This window comes from Aulonocara stuartgranti (genome assembly GCF_965226115.1).
Source record: "Aulonocara stuartgranti genome assembly, chromosome: 7".
In the NCBI taxonomy this organism is placed as follows: Eukaryota; Metazoa; Chordata; class Actinopteri; order Cichliformes; family Cichlidae; genus Aulonocara; species Aulonocara stuartgranti.
This window is the reverse complement of record NC_138945.1, coordinates 23,363,523-23,371,465: the sequence shown is the minus strand read 5'-3', so window position 1 is coordinate 23,371,465 and position 7,943 is coordinate 23,363,523. Positions and strand designations below refer to the sequence as shown.

Below are 7,943 nucleotides of genomic sequence, written 5' to 3'. Positions count from 1 at the left end.
CTCTCATTAGACCACCGCGATCGCTGTAGTCGTTTTTTAGTTCACGAACTTCTGCACAGTTCATGGCCTAATTCATCTTTAAAGAAACCCTCAAGTCTAATTATGTAACTCCTCAATCAGACTGCATGAAGGGTTTTCTCTGAGACAATCACCTGAAGTCCTCAGTCAGAGGATCTGCTGATGAAGATCAGCCCTGACACGTTTCTGTTTACAGTATGCGCTCCTCTTTCTTTTTCTTTCCCCCCTCAAGTCTTCCATCTCCTCACATTTCACCATTTCCTGACTCACTCCTTTACACCCCCTGCTTCCTCTCGCTCCTCCAGCCAAACCACTGTAGACACACACACACACGCGCGCACACACACACACACGCACACACACACACACACACTGCTCTGTAAACTTTAAACAACACCAGAATTTCATCCCATTGTTGTCCAAGTGGCCTGGTCCACCCCAGACAGCCCATCAACCACCCAGACGCTCATTGGTTGCAAGTCCCTTGCTCAAGCATGCAGAGACATGATACACATCCATATACGCTCGTTCGTGTTCATGTGCCTCGCTGGAATGAGGAAAATCTTTTAAGTGAAACCCTTTTTTTCAGCTTCTCCAGCCAGCTGAGGACCAGCCAGAGAAATAACAGCAGCGAGCGTTAAACATTAACAGTCCTGCTGCCAAAAAACCCCACACATTACAACTGCTCCACAGACGACACAACAGAAATAACTCCTCTCTGTCTCTCCCCGGGCCTATTAGTGAGGAGGTTTCGGGCCACAGTGCTTCTGGTAATGAGCCCGGCAGCACAATACGGGCACCGGGCCGGAACAGCTGAGGGCAGACAAAGCTGGCAGGATGGGGCGACAGGGACTTACTACATTTAACAGAGAAACCGTACTAACACTGTGCCCCTGAGTGTGTGTGTGCGAGAGACGGACAGACAGAGTGAGAGTGTGTGCTTGTGTGATATAACATTGTGTGTGGCGGTGAAGGCATGTGTCCCATTATCATTACTGGGACAAAGTGAAAGGCAGAATGGAGGGGGGCCCGGCAGAAATTGCTGCCAAAAAGGCAACAGAGGAGTGTGTGGCAATCAGTGGAATGACGGGCTGGGGTTGTCCTGCTCCAGTCATCTGGAAAGTTCTCCACTTATCTCTGGGCCCGAGATACTGGCCCACCAATTCAGCCTGACGAATACGTATAATGTAGGCTGGCAGAGTTTGTCCACCCAAATGAGCTGCAGGACACGCCGCTGTTTTTAACTGTGAATGGCAGCGCTGCCAGGCGGGCCCCGCCCGGGTCAACCTCTTTGTGACCCTTGATTAGACCCAGATTGTGTGAGTGAACCCATTACCTTATCACTAATTACTCTAAATGATTATTCTGAACTTCTCCTTCTTTAACAGAGTTAAAGGGGCAGAAGTGTGTTACAGGGAAATGTGCAACCCCATGGATGCATTTAAGAGAAGAACATGTGACGAGAAAATGATGAGTACGAGTGTGATGACGTTGGCAGCTGTAGTGTTGGTTCTGTGCAGCTCTGTGATACAGCAACTACTTCCCACAGTAGGGTAGCGTAAAGGCTAATGGAAGTGAGATTCATCGTACAGGTATTTAGCCTGTTTACTCAGTCCAGACCACTATCCAGCAATCTTACGTGCCAATATAACAGGAACCACAGCGGTGGTTTGGGAGGACTTATTGAACATTTAGCTGAGTTGTATGAAATGTATGATCTGCCTCAGTTCATATATTTCCATAGATTTCAAAGGCTGACTCTCTAACTGTTACCCATGCAGAAGCAGGGAAACGTCACACGCCATGTCAGAAGCTTATTGCAGTCGTCACTGTGTGTCTCTGAATGAATGAACTGAGGTTGTTAAACTCACCTTTTCTATATAATCACCGGTGAAGTTGATCAGAAAATGTCCAACCAGTCTGCGGCTGCACTGCAACGGCTGACTGATACCACGGGTGTGGTGAAGGCTCTCCACTGACGCTGCATTGAAAAAAAACCCCAGTATCATGTGGATGCTATACTCGTGCCTTCTTGTTGTTATTTCCACTACTACTGATAAACTAATTATTATTATCCAGCATTTCTGAGCCCTCGCTATTCAAAACCCCAATACCAGCGATAACATTGACGGGACAAAGAAGGTAACAGATCTTCTAAGTGTACATTTTGTGGGGAGGGAGAGGAGGTTTTTTTCTACGGCCAGCTTTGAGGATCAATATCATGGGGTAGTTTCAATAGTAAAACTAATTTCATGTTCATGATGTCGTGATTTTCTTTTCAGTCCAATCCTTGCACCTGACCATTTTCAGAGGAATGTTTTTATTAATATCATCATTGTTTTGTTAAGCCACTTAACACTCAAACAAGCATAAAAAGTTCTTAACTTAAGGGATGAACCTGTGCAGTGTGTACACATAACAGAGCAACAGACAATAGCAAGTAACCCATTTTAAATTGTATCTGCCTGTTGCACAAACACATCATTTGTTCCCATTTAATTGTTTTATGCATCAACAAGGTGATTCGCAAAGAGCTATTAGCTGAAAACTTGGTATATCTATGTATAGTGTGCAGCGTGGAGGACAAAAGAAGAAGCAGCCGTTCTGAAAAACTATCCACAGCAGTATTAACAGTATCTAAAAATGATCTCCTTAAGAAGCAGGCTGAGGTATGCCATATTAGACAAAAACTGCCCATATGGAAGAGATATATATAAATCTTATAAAGTTTGTATCTGTCTTGTGTGAAACTTGTATGAAAAGCATACAAGAGTGAAAACAGATATAAGATCCCTTGAAAAATTATATAAATGAAACTTGTATGTTTTGGATACTTACTAAAACAATGTATGAAAGTAATGAGAAAGTGGCCACTTTCATGAGTAAATCATATAAGTTATTATTATTTCTTTTCCATGTGGGTGGACTGAAAATCAGTGGCAACAGGTCTGGTGGAGTAATAAAACCATCAGATTTTGATCTGCTATGCGATACCATTTGGAAAGGCTCTGATTGGCAACAGCTTTGTTGTTCAGCCTGATAATGATGAAAGCATACCTGGAACACTGTCAGCCATGGATTGGCCTCCCCAAAGCCCAGACCGCAACATTATTGAAGCAGTGTGGGATCAATTTGACCGAGAACAGATCAAAAGGCTGCCAGCATCCATTACACGTATTTCAATAACTTGCTGCACGCATTTCCCATGTTCCTCAAAAAAAAAAAAAAAAAAAGAAAGAAGGAGTGGCTCAAGATTTTTGCACAGTACTGTATATTGTGGTTATGACCTTTATCTAGTTCAAGGTGGAGGACCAAACCACCTACTGCAATCATCATCTAAATTTCACTGTAAGTCAATTTTCTGTCATAGGCCCGAAAAGAGGCCTCAGAACACCTGAGCAGACTTCAAATGATATCACCTCTCTCAAATTTCAAGAAGTTATCTAATCTCCTCCATCTTTAACTCTAATGCAGCTGGAACAAATGTGCCAGTCAAACAGAGCAAAGTGGCCAAACAGAGGCTGTTTCTGTGTCGGAGCAGGTAGAAGGAGGAAACACAGGTGCCCTGTGTCATACCGGCCTATTAAACAACACTCAGACCCCGAAGGCAGGAAGCTACTATTGACCAGGAGACATCAAGAAAAACGCACCTTTCAAAGCACACACACACATGCAGCACTATACACACACGACGGAGGTGGATAAAATCTTCCAGGTATCAGGTCCTGCCCCGAGGGAGAGGACTGACCTGCAGAGGCCAGTGCAGTCAAACACCCGGCCGACAAACACCTCATTCAACGTCACACAGACATGCTGATTGTGCTGATTTATCCTCCACCCGCACACAGAAGATCAAAGATTACCAAGCAAAGGAAGAACACAAATATTCCTAGAACTGCTTCGAAAACTTATTCTTGTACGGGCTAAAAGATGAAACGAGATAAAGAAGTTAAACATTCCCGATCCGCTCTGCGTGCCGCATTGACCCTCTGTTTGTCCTGCATCTAAAAAAACCACAGTCTGCGCCTGAGGAGTACTGTCAGACTCTTGAGTGTGTGTGTGTGTGTATGTGTGTGTGTGTGTGTGTGTGTGTGTGTGGGTGGACGATGAAGGGTAAAAAGAGGTCATGCATTAAAATGCCCTCAAGCAAGGCACTTGGCTTAACTCTTTTCAACAAGAGAGGCTCCTTTGCTGCTAAAAGGAAAAGGAGCTCTACTTCTTTGGACTGGGTCTGATTGGCAAATAAAATGAGAATGTCTGGCCGCTAGAGAAGCCACACTAATGAGTGCAGTTAAAAGGGAAAAAAATGGGAGTAAAAAAGGAAGATGTCTTCCTACAGTACCTCCTGTTTCTTGTAAAACAGATTACAGCGATAAAAGACTTTTCCCAAAACGATGCAAAAAGATAAATTTGCCTCAAAAAAATATATCGAGCGTGGGACGCTGGATAAGAGCGTGAGAGGATAAGAGTGGAGTTAATGTCTCGGTGAAAGAGGCAAGTGGAGTCTGAGTGGGGAGACGAAACTCATGAGAGGACCGCAAAGAGACTTCAAGGGCCCTGGACGGTGAAAGCCACACAACACAACAGCAGCAGTCAAGAGCGGAGGGTGAAGACAGAGGCAGTGGAGGCGGTGGGTGGGTGGAGGGGAGACAAAGAAACATTTCAATAGCTAGAGTGGGAGAAATGAAGTGTTAGTGCAGATAAAAAGTAACAAGTAGAGCGTGCAAGGCGTCAGCGGCAGATGGAGAATGTGCATCAGGAGGAGCATTGAGGGCAGAAAAAAAGGGCACAGGATTGATTGTGGTGAAGTTTATGTTTGCTGGCAGTGTTTTCAGGTGTTTTGCGGCTTATGTGCGACCCAGGGTGGAGGTTGAGCAATGTTTAAGCCACCTCGTGTACACACAAGGGGAGGAGAGAAGCACAATGAAATGAGGAAGCCTTACGAGTCATAGCGGAAAGGGGGGTCTATTCTGGATTGGCCCCTAATGATCACAACTTGAGGTCTTGCCTTTTTAATTACCCATCCAGGCCTGACTGAGACGCATCAAGCTCCAGAATGGAGAAGCGCAGATTGGACAAAAAAAACAGGCCACTTCCTTGGAAAGGATGCCCTCTGAACCCAGCAGCTAATGCAGCCCCTGCTGCTCCAGCCTGCTCGTTATTGTTCTTGGAGAGGAGGAGGAGAGAGAGGGTCACTCCAAAACAGGCCCACCACCATCACCGGCTGAAGTCATGGTCCACAGGCCATGTGAGAAGTGCTCCCGCTCGAGAGATCCTCTGCGACGCCACCGCCAAACGGGCACCTTCGGCACAGATTGCGACCCCGGAATGTAAACCATTATTAAAGCGTTTGTGTCTGAGCTGGAAAAGCAGGAGACGCTAATGGCTGCCTCTCGCTGTAACATTTCGTCACAGGCCCGAGAGCATGTAGGTTAGCCGAGATGGCGTCGGCCCCTCCCCGCCCCTCTGGAGGTGCTGTGACGGCCCCGGGCCCCCGTCACTCATGTGGCCAATCAGTCACCCTCATCTGCACAATCTGACTTTATCTTAATGAGCTGTTGTTATTTCCGTGAATGAATGGAGACAGTTTCCATTCAGAGGACAAGCTGGGCTTCATCGCCTGATGGAGAATCCCGGGTTTCTCTCATGTCTGTCCGTCCAGGAGGGGAAAAGATCTAAATATACAAAAACAGCTTCAGGTGCAATGAAACGTCCATTTGTTCAGTGCGTTCATCCGATTCTGACCCGCAGACGGGACGGTGTGTGCTTGTCTGTATTGTCTGTGCTCTTCATTGTGTTTCCTTATTGTCGCATCACATTCCTGTGTGGGGAATTTGTGTGTCTTTAGAGGTGGGGGTGGTGGTGGTTCTAGACATCCTGCTCTCTTGTTGGTCACCCCAGGTCGGCCGCTGCTCGACATGTCAGCCTGAGAGATCACAAAATAGGACCCGTGCCACCTAGAGCAGTGATCTCACTCACACACACACAAGCCCGTTCAGCTATCTTAGTGAGGACCTTCATTGATATAATGGTTTCCCTAGCCCCTTACCCTAACCCTAACTATTAAAAATGAATGCCTAACCCAGACCCTTACCCTAAACCTAACCGTAACCTAATTGTAACCCTGACACTAAAACCACATTTTGAGCCTCAAAAAGGCCTTCAAACTTGTGAGGACCGGTGAGTGTGTCCTCACAAGTCACTGTTGGTTCTCACAAGTATAGTAGAATGCAGATTTTCAGTCCTCACAAAGATAGCTAGACAGGAACACACACACACACACACACACACATATGCACAGACACACAGACAAGAACCGACGTGTATACACCTTGAGCTCTGCTGTCTGACACTGCTGGCACAGATGGGTTAAGGGTAACCATCACAGACAGACTTTATATTTTTCACTTTTTGAGGGGTTTTTTCTTCTTCGGGTGTCAGGTTTTGTTTTTTCCAGACCTTGAATAATTTTATTGGTTTAATCATCCTCTGATCAATAGTTGAAAACTCTTTGCCTCAGTTTCAGGGAGTCCAAAAGTCTGAAGAAGGTATGATCAGGTAAATGACCAGCATAAATTACTGTTCACGGTTTACAGTTTAAAACGTGATATACAGTGGGGCAAAAAAGTATTTAGTCAGCCACCGATTGTGCAAGTTCCCCCACTTAAAATGATGACAGAGGTCAGTAATTTGCACCAGAGGTACACTTCAACTGTGAGAGACAGAATGTGAAAAAAAAATCCATGAATCCACATGGTAGGATTTGTAAAGAATTTATTCGTAAATCAGGGTGGAAAATAAGTATTTGGTCACCTCAAACAAGGAAAATCTCTGGCTCTCACAGACCTGTAACGTCTTCTGTAAGAAGCTTTTCTGTCCCCCACTCGTTACCTGTATGAATGGCACCTGTTTGAACTCATCATCTGTATAAAAGACACCTGTCCACAGCCTCAAACAGTCAGACTCCAAACTCCGCCATGGCCAAGACCAAAGAGCTTTCGAAGGACACCAGGAAAAGTATTGTAGACCTGCACCAGACTGGGAAGAGTGAATCTACAATAGGCAAGCAGCTTGGTGTGAAAAAATCAACTGTGGGAGCAATCATCAGAAAATGGAAGACATACAAGACCACTGATAATCTCCCTCGATCTGGGGCTCCACGCAAGATCTCATCCCGTGGGGTCAAAATGATCATGAGAACGGTGAGCAAAGATCCCAGAACCACACGGGGGGACCTGGTGAATGACCTGCAGAGAGCTGGGACCAAAGTAACAAAGGTCACCATCAGTAACACACTACAACGGCAGGGAATCAAATCCCGCAGTGCCAGACGTGTTCCGCTGCTGAAGCCAGTGCATGTCCAGGCCCGTCTGAAGTTTGCCAGAGAGCACATGGATGATACAGCAGAGGATTGGGAGAATGTCATGTGGTCAGATGAAACCAAAGTAGAACTTTTTGGTATAAACTCAACTCGTCGTGTTTGGAGGAAGAAGAATACTGAGTTGCATCCCAAGAACACCATACCTACTGTGAAGCATGGGGATGGAAACATCATGCTATGGGGCTGTTTTTCTGCCAAGGGGACAGGACGACTGATCCGTGTTAAGGACAGAATGAATGGGGCCATGTATCGTGAGATTTTGAGCCAAAACCTCCTTCCATCAGTGAGAACTTTGAAGATGAAACGAGGCTGGGTCTTCCAACATGACAATGATCCAAAACACACCGCCCGGGCAACAAAGGAGTGGCTCCGTAAGAAGCATTTGAAAGTCCTGGAGTGGCCTAGCCAGTCTCCAGACCTCAACCCCATAGAAAATCTGTGGCGGGAGTTGAAAGTCCGTGTTGCTCGGCGACAGCCCCAAAACATCACTGCTCTCGAGAAGATCTGCATGGAGGAATGGGCCAAAATACCAGCTACTGTGTGT

The 7,943-nt window shown here is 45.9% G+C and overlaps 1 long non-coding RNA gene across 2 annotated transcripts in view; it reads right to left on the bottom strand.

Annotated features, from left to right (window-relative positions):
• Positions 1 to 7,943, bottom strand: part of LOC309709860 — a 119,910-nt gene that overhangs the window by 90,015 nt on the left and 21,952 nt on the right. The window lies entirely within an intron of this gene.